We start from the raw sequence: 17,899 nt of genomic DNA on the forward strand, positions 1-17,899 counted from the left end.
ATAATGATGCTCCATAATGTGTTGTGAGAAACTCAAATTATAGTGCAAATGCTTCGATTATGATGCTCCATAATGTGTGTTCACCTAAATGAGCATTCTCCTTGCATGAGAGAAGAAGAAGAGAGAAGATGTGATGGTTGGTTCAGGAATATGCATTTGGCCAACCCTAAGAGGGTTAACTCCGCAATGTGAAGCCGCTAGGGGCTCACGCCACCACCAGTTGTGTCACCCAAGTGGAGCTTTCCTTGAGATAGGTAGGGACCGATGAGGGAGCTATGGAAAGATCTACTCCTATCTCAATGCCATCATGTGTGAAAGAGAGAGAGAGAGAGAGAGAGAGAGAGAGAGAGAAGAAGAAGAAGAAGAAGAAGAAGAAGAAGAAGAAGAAGAAGAAGAAGGGAGAAGGAAGGAAGAATCACCTACAAGCACACACTAACAATCGAACAAGCAAGCATGCATCAACACACAAGCTTACCACCATAGCCACAAGAGAGCAAGAAGGGAGAAGAAGAAGACTCAATTGTGATAATGGGATTGTATCCTTTTCATATTTCATACGTCACATATATACATGAGCTCTCTTTTTACAATGGCTACCCATTTGATAATTGGGGGTCCAAAATTGGTTCTCTAGCTCTATGTACACCTAGGCTTTGTTTCTCATGGGCAGGCGTTGAAAAGATGCAGGGGAGAAGAGAGCTTGAGCTCTTGCAAGCACACACACACTCACAAAACCCTAATAAAGAACACACAAGGTGAGAGGCTGAAAATCTTCTTCTTCTTCACTCAACACTCTCAACACACCATATACAAAGATAAGAGTACACACCATATGAAAGGTACTCAACCAAATACATACTAGGGTTCTCTATAGTATGAACCCAACTAAATGAGCTGGCGCTATAACTATGCCAGTCTCTAGAATGGCTGTCACAGAGCCTATCATCCCACTGGCCGCATATCACCCATGATCTCACCAACCATGCCAGTGGTGTAAGTGTGGGGCCTATCCCCTAGGCGGGTCATCAGTGTCCACCGCCTCCCTAGATGAGCTCGATATCTCAACACTCCCCCTCGAGCTCAACTCCATCTCATGTACACCAAGTGAAGCCTTGAATCTGCGGAGCTTCTCTGTACCCAATGCTTTGGTGAAGATGTCAGCTACCTGATCCTGTGTGCTGACATAAACAAGGTCAAGGTCTCCTGCCATCTCTGACAAAATGGTAGTGGACCTCTATATGCTTTGTGCGAGCATGAAAAACTGGGTTCCTGGCCAACTGTATACTACTAATGTTGTCACAAAAAATGACAACTTGTCTATCCACTGATAGACCCAAATCTGCAAGTAGCTTTCTCAACCAAGCTACCTCACATGCTGCCATAGCAGCACCTCTGTAGTCGGCCTCTGTACTGGATAGAGCAACCGTAGGCTGCTTCTTGCTGCTCCAAGTCACAGCAGCACTCCCCAAAGAAAACATGAAGCCACTAGTAGATCTTCTATCTGAGATACTACCAGCCCAGTCAGCATCTGTGTACCCATGTACACGTATCTTTGTCTGAGTTTCATAAAATAGTCCACAATGCAAAGTAGACCTCACATACCTCAGTATGCGTCTCAATGCATCCAAATGCGACTTTCGAGGAACCTGCATAAACTGACTCACCAACCCAACAGCATAGCTCAAATCTGGCCTGGTGATCGTCATGTAGATCAAGCTTCCTACTATGCGCCTATACATAGTAGGATCCTCTAAAATCTCTCTTGAATCTGCACTCAACTTGCCATTCTGATCCAATGGCACTGAGATAGGCTTACAGTCTATCATACCATACTTCCTAGCCATACTGTCTCTGCAGTAATCCAATACCATTAATCACCTCAATGCCCAAGAAATATCTGAGCTCCCCCAGATCCTTCATCTCAAACTTCTGTCTAAGCAAGATCTTTACATCAAGGATCTCTGCATCATGGTCCCCCGTAAAATGATCAAGTCATCTACATAGATGACAACAAGCACAATCCCTCTATCAGTGTGTCTCACATACAACGAGAAATCTGCATTGGCTACATGAAAGCCAATAGTGACAAGATATTCAGAAATCTTGTGAGACCATGCTCTTGGTGCTTGTTTTAAGCCATACAAGACTTTCTTCAACCTGCAAACATGCTCGGGGTGACTCACATCCTCATAACTAGGTGGCTGCAACATATACACTTCTTCCTGCAAATCCCCATGCAAGAATGCATTCTTTACATCCATCTGATGTAAAGACCATCCATCTGATGTAAAGACCATTCTTTACATCCATCTGATGTAAAGACCATTGCTTTGACGCAGCCACTGCTATCACAACTCTCACTGTTACCATCTTGGCAACTGGGCTGAAAGTTTCCTCATAATCAATGCCATATGTCTGCGCATATCCTTTGGCTACCAATCTAGCCTTGTACCTGCGTATGCTTCCATCACTGTTATGTTTTCCTTTGTACGCCCACTTGCATCCAATGGCTTTCTTGCCTTCAGGCAATTGCACTAAATCCCATGTCTCATTTCCATATAGTGCATCCATCTCCTCATCCATAGCTTTCTCCCAACACACATTTCCAATAGCCTCATCAATGCATGTGGGCTCTACAACCTGCACAACTTTTGCCATGTATGCATAGTGATGTGCCACATAACCATCATAGGTAAACCTCTGCACAGGATTCTTTACTCTTCCAGATCTTCGCAGCTTTGCATTCATGGCTTCCATAGCCACCTTTACACCAGGTTTTCTCATAGCTGGTATCCCAAGTTCCTCATCAAGGCTTATCTCTGAGCCACTAGACTCTCCATCAACATGAGAATGCCTTGCAAAAATGTCAGGCATACTAAGGGGCTCAACCACTTTCTCTTTGCCTTTCTGTGATGTACTAATCACATTTGCAGGACTGGTATTATGACGTAGCCTGCCACTCCATGGTCTATCAACTGAACCACTAGATGAGGACTCTCCCGGTCCACTCAAAGACTGTGATTGCTGACTTGCATTCTATGCAACCACATTTCCACTTACATCAGCCCCAACAGCTTCTTTTTCAACAGCATACCAGCTACTCATCTCATAAAAAACAACATCCCTGCTTACCCTCAACTCACGTGTAGTAGGGTTATAACACCTGTATCCCTTTTGCTTAAGGGAATATCCAATAAACACACATTTTTTAGCTTTTGGATCTAGCTTAGTTCTCAGCTCATCTAGCACATGCACATATGCAATGCATCCAAAGACTTTCAGATGAGACGAATCAGGTTTTCTGCCAGTAAACCTCTCCTCTGGAGTTACATCATGTATGGCTGTAGTTGGAGTCCTGTTCATGATGTAAACTGCTGTAGAAACAGCCTCAGCCCAATAGCTATGCGGCATATTCTTCTCTTCCATCAATGCTCACGCAATCTTAGCAATGTGCTTGTTTTTTCGCTCAGCAACTCCATTTTGCCGGAGTGTATCTGCATGTAAACTGTCTCTCCGAATGCCATTCTTCTTCAAAAATTCAGAGAACTCATTGGAGAAGTACTCTCCCCCTCCATCTGACCTTAGTCACTTTACATATTTCCCTGTTTGCTTTTCAACCATAACTCTAAAATTCTGAAAGTGAGTGAACACCTCACCCTTCTTCTTCATGAAGTATACCCACACTTTCCTTGTGTGGTCATCAATAAATGTCACATAATACCTACAGCCTCCCATAGACATGGTCTTCGTAGGACCCCAGACATCTGAATGCACAACATCTAGTGCATTTCTGCTCACATATCTGTTACGTGGAAATACATGCTTTGTTTGCTTTCCAAATTGGCATGCTTCACATATTCTTTGCATACCTTCAACTTTTGATTTTGGCAGTCCTGTCACAATCCTTTAGTCTACTTAGACTTCATTCTCTGCACATTCACATGTCCAATTCTTTTATGCCAAATGTCTATGTCTGCAACAATTTTTGAACCATTTGCAAACATCGCAGCACTCACTTCAGGCATGTTTACATTCAACGTAAACATTCTGCCCACTCTGTTGCCTTTTGCAACCAACCTGCACTTGTCTTTAAAGTCTTCGACATAACAACGATCAGGGTTAAACCAAACCTGCAAACCCTGCTCAATCATTTGGCCAACTGAAACCAGGTTCTTTGTTATGTTCGAAACATGAAGCAAGGTACTTCACTTTGCCATCCTGCAGCATAGATAATGGTACATCTCCAACATGGGCAATTGGATGAGCAGTGTCATCCCCTGTTTTTCCACAAAACCTGGTCTTTCAAGGTTCTTCATCTCCTTGAACCACTCCCCATGACTTGTCATGTGGTTCGAAGCACCTGAATCAACGTACCATACATCATCTTTGTGTGCTGCCTTAACATTTTCAGACATGGTATTTATGACATGCTGTATAACAAATAACTTTTTATTATCCTCATTGTTTCTACTCCAGGATGCATAGTTGTTTTGCTGCAATTTTCCATTTTGCACGTCAGCGTGTTTCTTATAACAATCTACTTGCACATGTCCAGGCTTACCACAATAAAAGCATCCACGTGTATCATTATATTGCCTTTGCCAATTTCCACTACCTCTTTGACTCCCCCTGCCTCTAAATTGACCTCTTCCACCTGCGTGTTGTTGTTGTTGTTGTTGTGAATTCTGGGACTATTGTTATTGCTGTTGCTGGCCATAATTCTGATTACCTATTCGGCCACCTCCTTGATCGCGTCCACGGCCTCCTCTACCTTGTCCTCTTCCTGAACTTGTGTAGAAGGCCTGTTGCTCTGAATTGTTTTTGTTTTGTGAAGACTGTTGGTCTTCGCCCAAGCTCTTCTCTTCTATAATCAACATAGACACCAAATCTGTGAAATTGGGAATGTTTTCCCGAGTCTGAATAGACATCTTGAACGCCTTGTATTGTGGCCCGAGACCACGTAGACAGACTTCCACCTTGTCATCATCATCTACTGAAACACTAATAGATGCAAGGGACTCCACAATACCCTTTATCTTCAATGCATAGTCATTCACAGACATACTCTTTTTCTCCACAATATGAAGTTCATTCTTCAACTGTATCTTTCGTGCCTTGGTATTCGTTTCATAGAGTTTTACTAAGGTGTCCCACACCTCCTTAGGGGACTTGGCATCCTGTATGTGCCCAATCATGGTATCCTGTATACTGATAGAGAGCCAATACATAAATTTTCTAGCTCCTTGGTTCCAGTCCTTGAACTCTTTCACATCTACAGTAGTCGGATTGATCTCTGGTATCTCCGGTGCCTCTTCATGCTCACCTTCTATGTAGTCCCAGTAACCCTTTCCCAGGAAATTCGTCAACCTGAACCTCCAAGCATGGAAGTTGTTCTTATCAAGCTTCTCCGTAACAATCTGGTTTATGCCATTATTTGACATCTTACCAGACATACAAATTTACCAGAAACAGCACTCTGGTTTGTCCTGCACAAACTGCTGTATTTTTTGCAGCGGTACTGTAGTACACTCAAATGTCACAACAACCACCAGTGACCTCAATGTGCATACATACACCCAATGGCAACTATTGACCTCCTTGCAGCACACACAGTGTCTGCATAGCCAATCTGTCTCCTGCAGTTCTTAACACAGAGTTCTGCAGAGAATCGATGACTTACCCGTAGTGCTCGACGAAATCGTCTGCTTTCTGAAAAACGGAGGTCCAGACGTGCCCGAAACGCGTTTTCGGCCCAAAAAATATGGTTCGATAGGACAATATAGTTTCCCTATAGCTTTACTCCCACGAAGAAAGCTCCTCAATCAAAGATCGTTTGCAGGTGCCTCCCGTAGAGCTCCTGACAAGGGTGTAGTCGCCAGTACAAATAGGGAAGAGTAGTTGAAGCTCTTACCCTCGTACCGCTTCATGTGCTTCTCTTGCTTGCAGCTCAGCCCTTAGCATGAACCAGGCTTTGATACCATGAAAAGATGCAGGGGAGAAGAGAGCTTGAGCTCTTGCAAGCACACACACACTCACAAAACCCTAATAAAGAACACACAAGGTGAGAGGTTGAAAATCTTCTTCTTCTTCACTCAACACTCAACACACCATATACAAAGATAAGAGTACACACCATATGAACACCATATGAAAGGTACTCAACCAAATACATACTAGGGTTCTCTATAGTGTGAACCCAACTAAATGAGCTGGTGCTATAACTATGCCAGTCTCTAGAATGGCTGTCACACAGCCCATCCCACTAGCCGCATATCACCCATGATCTCACCAACCATGCCAGTGGTGTAAGTGTGGGGCCTATCCCCCAGGCGGGTCATCAGTGTCCACCACCTCACTAGATGAGCTCGATATCTCAACAAGCGTTACACATGTCGTAAGCTTGGTCATCCCATATCTTTTTACATGAAGCACTTAGACGGTTTTGCATAAAAATGAATTACATATAAAGCGTAACCATGCTTTGAATAATGTTAACCATTGTGGTTAACATATCCCCTCCGTGATTTAGGTCCATACTCAAAACTGGCAAGAAAGCTCAGCTGTAGTAGAGGGAGTATGTGCAAACAAAATTGTACCGTGATTTGAGGTACTGGGGAGAGTGATGGAAAGCTTTATAGCTTGTCCAAAAGCGTCTCCATCATATCTTTGAAGGTTTGGAGATGCTAGGTGGCATCCATTGGATGCATTTGTAGTAGAGAAAGAACTGTTGGAGTGTGGGGCCTTTATGTTGAAGGTGAGGCCTTAGGCTCCTTCATGGTAGTGGTGGTGCCATGTGAGGAACTCTGCCAAGAGGGTGATGATGAGGTTGAAAAAGAGGATGGCGGTAATGATGGTGGGGTCAGGGACCTGATTATACTTGGCCTTGAAGGCATGCATCTGGGCAAGCATACTTTCTTCTGTGAATGGGCTTCGGGATGTAGGAGGGTAGAACCAGGGAAAGTTGAATTGTAGCTTAGGTTTCTGCTTCTATTTTATACGACGATGGATGGGGAGGTAGAATGGGTTGATGCGGAGATGGCGTGGGGCTTTGCAATATTCGGCCCAGGTTTTTGGCTTGAGGAGAAAAGGACGCCACCAAACCAACTGCTTGCCCATATGATTAAACATGAGGGGCTGAGCATCTAAGTTGGGTCAGATGTAGCGGCTATGTGGTCGGTGTAGGTGCTATTGTTTCCAAGTGTCCTACTTGGTGTCGATGTAGAGCCAGAGGACATAAAGTCAGTGATCTTCGTTAACGGTGCTTGTTGGAGCTGTCGGCCTAGTAGGATACAGATGACCTACTCAAACTATTTGCAGTCCAAAGGATTATGCTAGTTGAGGAGATTGATGGGGGGATCCACCTCATCCTACTCCTATGGGGGTTAGGGTGGGATCTTGCCTTATTCCAGGGGGTGGGGGAAGGTCTGTCGGGGGGTGGGGTTGGTGAGGCAAAGGCATTTTGGACGTAGAGGGGGTGGTGCGCCGAGTGATGCATCAAGGAGAGGATGTGGGCACATCGATGAAGAAGGGAGGTCCATGGGGAGAAATGGGCCCAATCCCAAATGGAGGTAGGAGGAGGTAAGGGTGGTGTTGGGGAATGGGGTGGAAAGGGAACGTGAGGTGGTGTGGTATGGGGTGAGGAAAAAAGGGGAAGGTTGGCAGGGGAAGAGGCTAGAGGGGGGAAGTTGGTGCCTCAGAGGATTTTGGCGTGGAGGGTGGGGGGTTTGAGGGAGCATTGCCTTCATCATCATTGCCATCACTCTCGTCGTCTCGGCAACATCTCCCACAAGAGCAGTGTCCAAGTGTTTGGAGAAGAAGACCTTTGCTTGGCATGCCTCAATTGAGAGTGAGGGAAAGCGACCTGGGAGTTGTCGAATTGCAGGATAGCGGTGGTGGCGATGACCTCCAGCTACTGGTGGTAAATGTAGGTGAAGAGTACAAGGAGGCCATACGGGGAATAGGGTGCGAAGGGCATGACAACGCATGGCCTTATAGGCGGGGTAGAGATTTATCCAGTTATGTTAGTCCAGGTAGGCAAGAGTGGTAATGGATTTTGACAAGGCATGGGGGTACGGACAGAGGCCTATGGGAATGGTATGTTTGATGGAGGCGTCTATGTATGTGGCATGTCCGTACTGTAGAAGGTTGGCCCAATTGGAGATCTTGGCTGTAAGAGGATGAACGGGAAGGGTGAAGAGGATGGTGGGGTCATCGAAGGAAAGTTGCGTTTGGAAGGGTGAAGAGGATGGTGGGGTCATCGAAGGAAAGTTGGGTTTGGAAGAAGAGGGTGACTAGGAGGTTAATGGAGGAGGGAGGGATTTTGGTGATGAGGTAGGAAAGGGTGGAGGCAGTGAGAGGGTCATCAAAGAAGATGTTACGCTATAGGAGGTTGACCTAGAGTGCATGGAAGTGGAACTCCAAGATCTAGGAGCAGGGTTTTGGGTGGGATGGAGAGGTTGGGGAGCTCAGTGGGGCAACATCCATCAAAGCATCAACTTTGCGTTCGATGGTGCTAGATGTCTACCTCAGAGCTGTGTGCGTGTTCCTTGGCCGCTCGTAGTTATGCTCCTTTTACAGTCTCGGTGACTACCTTATATGCTTTGAAGGACGCACGGATTTAGTTGCGACCATCTTGGGCGGTTTGGGCTAAGTGGCGCATATGATGGGTCCCCTCTAGGCTAGGGAGTGGGCATTATGGGCACTTTGGGCCACTTGGGCCATGTGGAGTTGCTCCTGTAGTTGGGTGACAGCGTGTAGTGCTTCAAGGAGGGTATGCTCTCGGTCCTTCAAGGAGGCCTACAATTGGGTGTTGGCTAGAAGGGTGTTGAGATTCAAGCTCGATGTCAGTGTGTGCCAGCTATGCTATGTGCTGGCATGTTAGGTAGCAGCATGTGTGAGAAATAAATGACCGCGTCCAGATGGTCATAGTGTGTGGACATTAGCTAGGGTTAGATGTGTGTGGACACAACTCATAGTGTGTCTTGTGTATTATGGATTATGGCTTTATGCATTGTGTTAGAAGGGAGATGGCTTCCCTCTATGGTTAGGGTTTGCAATATACATTAGGGTTTGCTCCTGTGTGTGTGTCTCCTCTCCCTCTACCTATTTTTCAACATGGTATCAGAGCCTGGTGCTCTCTATTAGGGTTTATGAGTGAGTGAGAGAAGAGGGAGAAGAAGCTGTGAAGAAAAGCTGTGAAGCTTGGAGCACACCAAATTTCTGTCAAATCTGAGAGCTTGGCCTACCGGGTAAGGTATTCTAAACATCCTTGAGCGGATTGCAGGTGATTCAGGCAAAAACAAAGCAAATTAGGGTTGCCCAAAGCAAAAGAAAATTCTAGTTTTTGGAAGCTTTCCATTGAAGCTTGGAAGCGGTGATGTATGGTGAAATAGATGCAAATCTGGTAAAGAAACATGTATGTGACAAGCAAGAATGTATTGGCAACTCATGTACAAGCCCTACACTGATTTTGGAGCAATTTTGATGCATTTGAATGTGTGAAATTTACTGGTTTTTGAGCTCTCACAAAACAGAGAAAAAGAGGTCAAATTTTGATGAATTTGGAGCAAGTTTTTGGCAAAAATCAGAGCATTGATGGATTGCACACTTGCCTAGGTGTGTTAGGCATCTAATTACATCATCAATTAGCAACATAATCACTCCTAAATCTCTCTACAACAGGCGGCGCAGTCCATACAAAGAAATAGGGTAGAATTTTCATCTTTTTTATGCGAGGAGGTCGAATACCACTTGTGTGCTTGATTAATTCCACAATTGACTTAGCAATTGGTTGATACATATACTTGAGAAGGAGGCTACATGATTTGTTGGAGCAATTATCATCTATGGAGTTGGAAATGAGCTGATTAAACAGGCTATCTACTACTGGTTGCAATGAAACATAGTGTGATTAATCGACTAATTACTCTTTGGTCTTAAACAACTGGTCTAATTCCTTTTACATGGAGTTAGTGGACATCATTTCTAAGCTAATGAATTCCTGGTTGCTAAATTTGGACAAGGATTGAAGAAATTAGAGCAAATTTACTACTAGTTTTTCTGGTTTTTCTCAGAATAGAGAAGGGGGTTTGAAAAATTGGTATGTACACACCTCGGATGGTGTTGATATTCAACATTGAGGTTGTTTAGGTGTCAATGCAAGTTATGCACACTTGATTGAATCACTACATTGTAATTTGGAGCCTTGGAAAGCGCATCAAAATAAGGTATCTTGGACTGCGTGAGCCAGTTCATTTTGGATGCATACAGGCTGATTTTCTACATCAAAATTGAAGTTTGTTGACTACTTTGGAGTATCTGGAACACCCATTGGAGTGTGGTTGAGCTAAGGAAGGCTCGTTTATAGATTTGGACGTGTGTGGAAGGTGTATTTGCATTGAGCAATATGTCGGATAATCCAGTACAAATTGTTGGTGAAAAGCTGGATAGGAAGAACTTCCAGGCATGGAAGTACAGGATCAAAAGTTTTCTGAAGGGAAAAGGTTTTTGGAATCTCATTATAGGTGCTGAGCCAGAGGCGGAACTACCCCGACAACCTACACAGCAGGCAGGTTATAGCTCAGAAAGAGCATTCAAAGTGTTGCATTATCTGTCTATATGTATTTCGGATGCTATGCTCATACACATACATGATGCTGAGAATCCCAAGGATGCATGGGATACATTGGTGAAGTTGTTTGATACAGACACGAGTGCTCGCAAGTCTCAGTTGTTGTTGCGATAACAGATACATAATGTGAAGCGGAATAGAAGGAGCATCCATGATTATGTACAAGAGATAAAGAAGTATGCAGATGCATTGGCAACAATCAATGCGCCCATGCCTGATGATGATTTGGTAGACATTACCTTGCGTGGTCTTGGCAAGGAGTATAAATCTTTTGATACATCCATCTCGGTCCGGAGTACAGGTTTACCAGACTTTGATGAGTTGGTTTCACTCTTGCTTGTTGAGGAAATCAAACTCAGTGATTCCTTTCAGGATGTATCTACTAGCCATGATGATAATGGCAGAAATCAGGCTTTCTATTCCCAAAGAGGATTTAGAGGCAGGGGGAGATTCGCATCATGTGGCCGTGGTAATGGTCGTGGATGGCAGGACAGGTCACCACAACAAAATTTTCAGCCTTCATATGGTGCTAGAGGTGGTCATGGATATACACCTCAGAGAGGTAGAGGTAATCCTCGTGGTAGAGGATGTTGGCAAGGCCAACAAACATCTATGCAAGATGTGGAATGCCATTACTGTGGAAAATTTGGTCATATGGCACGTGATTGTTTCCGCAAACAAAATGATTTGAGAGGGGGTAGAGCACAACATCGTGGACATTATGCACAACATGGTGGTGGAAATTATGCATCAAGCAGTAATGATGGCAGTGCAAATCACTTGTTTGCCATGAAACATGTTGTGGGATCTATGATGACAAATGCTAAAAGTGATGACACTTGGTATATGGACTCTAGAGCATCAAACCATATGACTTGTCATGGTGAATGGTTTGAGCATATGAAGCCTATGGATGTGAAAGGCTATGTGGAGACAGGAGATGATACTTAGCATGCCATTACACATGTTGGAAGTGTACCATTGGTTATGCACAATGGTCTAACAAAATCTATGTCAGATGTATTGTACGTGCCTTCTATTACAAAAAGTTTGGCCTCAGTTGGTCAAATGGTGGAACAGGGATTACAGGTTCATTTCAACGAGCATAGTTGCTTCGTTGAGGATTTCAAACATGGATGTAGAGTCATTACTAAAGGCAAGAAAGAAGGCAGGTTGTTTAAGCTGGATGCTGGGATTCCTGAGTTAAAATCAGCCATGTTCTCTAAAAGCAAAAATGTGGTACAGGACATTGATATGTGGCATAAGAGGATTGGACATGTCAATATACAAAGGTTAAAGAACATGCACGCAAGAGGCATTGTTAGTGGGCTGCCTAGATTCAAGTATGATGGGAATATGCATGTTTGTGAAGCCTGTCAGTTTGGAAAGCAGGCAAGGTTGCGGTTTCCTAGAGAAGGCAACATGAGTAGCAGGCCACTTGAGATAGTACATAGCGATGTATGGGGTCCTGCACAAAACCCATCTATTAAAGGCAATTTATATTATGTGACATTCATGATGATTTCAGCAGAATGACATGGATATACTTTCTCAGAGAGAAAAGTGAAGTGTTGGAAAAGTTTATGGATTTCAAAGCTTTTGCAGAGAAGCAATATGGTTCTTGGATAAAATGTTTGGACAGATGGAGGTGGTGAATACACCTCAAATGCTTTTGAGCATTTCTTGAGAAAGCATGGAATAAGAAGGCAATTGACTTGCAGGTATACATCTCAGCAAAATGGTGTGGCTGAGAGAAAGAATAGAGTCATTTGTGAAGTGGCCAAGGCGATGCTCAATGAAAAGAGCATGCCAGATTATTATTGGGCAGAAGCTTGTGCTACCGCGGTGTATATACTTAATAAGACACCCATAGTAGCCATACATGGAAGTACGCCAGAGATGCGGCTTACAGGTTTTCGACCAGACATTGGACACCTCAAAGTATTTGGTTGCATAGCTTATATACATGTGCCTGACAAGAGAAGGAGGAAGTTGGATCCTAAGGCAGAAAAGTGTGTGTTTGTTGGATATGCACAGGATCGTAAGGCATACAAATGTTACAATCCACAAACTAGGCAAGTGGTTATCTCACGAGATGTGGTGTTTGATGAGCTTGCTAGTTGGTACAAAGCAAAGGATGAGGGTGTCATTGAGTCACTTGAAGCTGATGTGCCTGTGAACTTGTCACAAGCAAGTTCTAGTTCTACTTCTATGTCTAGGCCAACAGAGGCTGAGAGTAGTATTGTACATCCATGGTCAGGATGTTTGAGGCATGAGAGTGTGAGCACTGGGAGTAGTGCTATGGATAAAGGCAAGAAGAAGGTTAAAGGAATTGGAATTACAGGTTATGAGTCATCAAGTTCAGAGAGTTTGGATGAGGAACTTGGTATACCCGTTTTACGCACACCTGGTGCAAGGTAGGATAGATATGTGCCACCATATGCTAGAGTGACAGGTGTTCAGAGTGATCCGCATGCATTGCGGAGATCCCAAAGGGTCAGATATCTAGTTGACAAGTTGACATACCATGATTTTGCTATGCATTATGCATATATGACGTCTTTGGTGAAGCATGTGGAACCTACATGCTATACAGAAGCTATTGGAAAGCATGTATGGGAGAAAGCAATGGATGTTGAGAAGGATGCATTGGTTCATAATGACACATGGGATTTGGTTGCATTACCAAAGGACAAAAATGTTATTGGTTGTAAATGGGTTTACAAAGTGAAATGCAAGTCAGATGTTTCCATTGAACGACATAAAGCGAGATTGGTAGCTAAGGGTTATGCACAAACCCAAGGCTTGGACTATGATGAAACATTTAGTCCAGTGGCAAAGATGGGAACAGTGAGAGCAGTCATTGCTATGGCTGCAGCAAATGGTTGGGAAATGCATCAAATGGTTGGGAAATGCATCAAATGGATGTGAAAAATGCATTTCTAAATGGTGATCTACAAGAAGAGGTTTATATGGCACAGCTAGAAGGATATGTACACCCAAAGTATCCCGCTCATGTATGCAGATTGAAAAAGGCATTATATGGTTTGAAGCAAGCACCTCCTGCTTGGAGTGATAAGATGAGCAGATATCTTATCTCCCTTGGATTTCAAGTTTCTACAGCAGATTCTTCACTCTATGTGAAGAAAACAGATCATGGGATTGTTTTACTTGTCATCTATGTGGATGACTTGATTATCACAGGTGATCATGGTACACAGATGTGATGCATGTCAAGAAGGCATTGAGTGGGCAGTTTGACATGAAAGACTTGGGTGAATTGAGATACTTTCTTGGAATTGAAGTGATCAAAGACCATGCAGGTACATGGTTAGTGCAACGCCAATATGCATTGGATATGTTGGCAAAATATGGGATGACAGGGTGTAAGCCTATGAGTACACTTTTGGAGCAGAATGTGAAGTTGCGGGCTGATTTTGGTGAGGAGTTGGATGATCCATCTATGTACAGAAAAATGGTTGGTAGTCTCATTTACATGACTATCACACGCCCGGATTTGAGTTATGTTGTGGGGCTAGTAAGCCAATTTATGCAAAGCCCCAGAAAACCTCATTTGGATGCAGTGAGACGTATTATGTGATATGTAAAGACCATTGCACATTATGGTCTTCTATATGAGCATGGTAAAGGCTTGGATATACATGGCTACACAGATGCTGATTGGGCAGGTAGCTCATATGACAGGAGGTCTACTAGTGGTTATGCCTTTACACTTGGAAGTGCCGTGGTGAGTTGGAGTAGCAAGAAGCAACCTACAGTTGCTTTATCTAGTACAGAGGCTGAATACAGAGGTGCAGCCATTGCTACTTGTGAAGGAGTATGGTTAAAGAATCTCTTGGCAGATTTGGGTGAGCCTATTGATGGCAAAGTTGTCATTCATTGTGACAACATGAGCAGTATATAGTTGGCAAAGAATCCAGTGTTTCATGCGCGGACCAAACACATAGAGGTCCATTATCACTTTGTCAGAGAGAAGGTGCTAGATGGTACAGTGGATCTACAGTATGTGAAGACTGACGAGCAGGTGGCAGACATCTTTACAAAGCCACTTAGCAGGGAGAAGTTTGAGTACTTTCGTACTATGTTGGGAGTACGTGGGATGAGCTTGAGGGGGAGTGTCGAGAGCTTTGATAGTCCAAGCTCATCTACATCTTCATCTATGCCGGTTAGGTAGCAGCATGTGTGAGACATAAATGACCGCGTCCAGCTGGTCATAGTGTGTGGACATTAGCTAGGGTTAGATGTGTGTGGACACAACTCATAGTGTGTCTTGTGTATTATGGATTATGGCTTTATGCATTGTGTGAGAAGGGAGATGGCTTCCCTCTATGGTTAGGGTTTGCTCCTGTGTGTGTGTCTCCTCTCCCTCTACCTATTTTTCAACAAAGGGTAGAGTGGTAATCTTGCTGGCTTTGGATTAAATTAGCCCGAGCTCGGAGCATGGCCGATTGGGAGGTGGTGACCTGCTCATGTTGCGCTGCATGTAATTGGCCATGAAGATAAGGAGCTCCTACGTGAGGTTAGAAAAACCTTCGACAAAATTGGGGAGGGTGTTGTGGGATGAGCAGATTCCTTTGAAGAAAGCCTATTGGGAATGGAAGCAGTCGGCATGTACCCATTGTGTGGCATTGAGAGGTGGAGGCTGAGGCACACGGCCCTTCGTCGAGGTGAGCTGGTGAGGGAGAGGGGAGGGGTTGGCCATTGGGGGTGTTGGGTGTCGAGTGAAGTAGGGTGGTATCTTTGAGGAACTGTGAAGTTTGGCAAAGCTCCTCTTCTCGGCCGCTTTGCGGCGTGCCGCCTTCTCCTGATGAAGATAAGAATGGTGGCGCTTGGAGGGGGGCATTGTAGGGGAAGGTTGTGGCGCAAGGATGTGGGGAGGGATGGTGGCTCTTCCTTGTAGATGGACAGGTGGTGGGGGTAGCTTCTCCCAACTGGCTCTATGGTACCTTGGTGAGGAGGGATGAGGCTGTCAGCTTTCCCTATGGGTTAGAATAGACGGCGTGGAGTTCTTTGTGGAGGTATTCAGCCCAGCTCACAGGCACACATTGATGGATGCAGGCGAGGGTTTTAAGTGGTCCACTCAGTGTGTGGTGAGGAGGAAATCGTCCATGGAGTTGTGTCATGCCTATGAGCTTAACAAGATTCAGCTGGTATACATCTGTAACCTTTTGCATAATTTTGTTTTCATAGATGAAACAAAAGTGAATAATGTTTCCATAGATGAAACAATAGTGAATAATGTTTCCGTAGATGAAACAATAAATGTAAATGGCCTTGGATGAGACCCCTGTTTTGTAAACCCTATTTAATCTTTATGTGAGAAAAACTTGAAAAAAATGAGATAGTAAATAATGTTAACTACGTAGATACTTTCAATTCTTTATTGCAAGAGTATCAGGATGTTTTTCTTGAATATTTGTTGGATGATGGTGTACCACCATCTACGGAGGTGGACCATTCCATTGATGTACTACTAGGTTCTAAGCCTATAATCAAGCCTACTTATTATAGACTTAGTCACTAAGCACACGAGGTTGAGCGGCAATTGGCCGATTATGCGAGAAAAGGTTTCATAAAGCCTGTGCTTAGTCACTCCTAAGCACACGAGGTCGAGCGGTAATTGGCCGATTATACGAGAAAAGGTTTCATAAAACCTAGTTCCTTTACCATGGGCTTCGCGTGTTCTTTTGATGAAAAAGAAAGATGGTTCTATGCGTATGTGCATAGATTACCATACTCTTAATGAGATTACAATTAAGAATAAGTACCCAATGTCCTGCGTCGATGAGTTGTTGGACCAACTCAATGGTGCATGTTATTTTTCTAAAATTGCCCTCAAGTCAAGCTACCACCAGGTCAAGATCAGGGAACATGATGTTCCTAAGACCTCATTTAAAACTCGATTCGGGCATTCTTAGTTTTTGGTCATGCTGTTTTGTTTTACTAACATGCTAGCGAAATTTACGACACTGATGGTGGACAACATTTTATGTCCATATTTAGGAAAATTCGTAATGATTTTCCTAGATGACATACTTGTTTACAATAAGTTGTGAAAGGAACACGTAGATCATTTACGCTTAGTGTGATAAGATCTACCACATTATCATGTGTGTACTGCAAAACAATAGATCAGATTGATCTCTCCTGCATCATGGAGCCTTTCTTTGACATGGTGGTAATGCACTTCAATGTGTTTGGTCCTGGCATGAAAGACATGATTCTTTGCAACTACCATTGGACTCTAACTATCAGTTAGATTGACAGAGGATCTTTGTGTCCCTTTATGTCGAATGGCTCACTGTACGTCCTATAAACTAAGCTTTACCCTAGGTTCCATTGGTGTAGATATTTCTCTAGGGTGGGGGGGGGGGTGGTCACTCAAAAAATGTAAGATAGCAGGTGAGTTCAACAAAAGGGTTTTTTTCTCTTGTGGAGTTACATAAAATTTACAAACATAAGGAAAATTTTAATTGAAATGGTGAAATTTTTGGTACATAAGGGGTACTTTTATTGTAAAAAGTGTTACAGAAGGGGTGTTTTTAAAATTCAAATATCTATTAAAAAAGTAGGGGTTTTTTAAACACCCCTTGAATGCATGTGCTACATAAGGGGTTAATAAAGTGACCCCTTGAGAGAGATTGATTTGGAAGTTTTCATATTGAATCTCTCAAGTAGTGCCTTTATGTATTTTGATTGCTTAATGACTATACCATCATCCTGTTGTATAAACTTCATACTAAGTAGTCGTGCAAAAGACCAAGAGCTGACATCTCAAAGTAGTCGTGCAAAAGACCAAGTGCAAAAGACCAAAAGGTCAATCTTAAAATCTATAATAAAATCCTCATTGGTGCTTGTCACTAGCATGTCATCTACATAAAGAATGACAACAAGAAAATCATGCTTGTCCTTTTTCATATATAAAGTGCTTTCTACAAGACTGATTTAAAATCCAGGTCCAGTTAAATAGGCATGAATCTTTTGGTACCAAGCTTTGGGAGATTGTTTCAAACCATACAAAGCTTTAGTAAGCTTGTATACATTTTGTTCTTGACCAGTTTGGGCAAATCTAGCTAGTTGACTTACATAAACTTCTCCTTGTAAGTCACCATTCAAAAACATTGTTTTTGTCCAAATGGTGCACTTTCCATCCATGATGGGCTGTGAAAGAAATCACAAATCGGATAGTGGTCATATAGAAGGTGGGGGCAAAAGTTTCATCATAATCAATTCCTATCTATTAGGCTT

Source organism: Cibotium barometz, chromosome 20 (genome assembly GCF_041138505.1).
Source record: "Cibotium barometz isolate CiBa-2024 chromosome 20, ASM4113850v1, whole genome shotgun sequence".
Classification (NCBI taxonomy): Eukaryota; Viridiplantae; Streptophyta; class Polypodiopsida; order Cyatheales; family Cibotiaceae; genus Cibotium; species Cibotium barometz.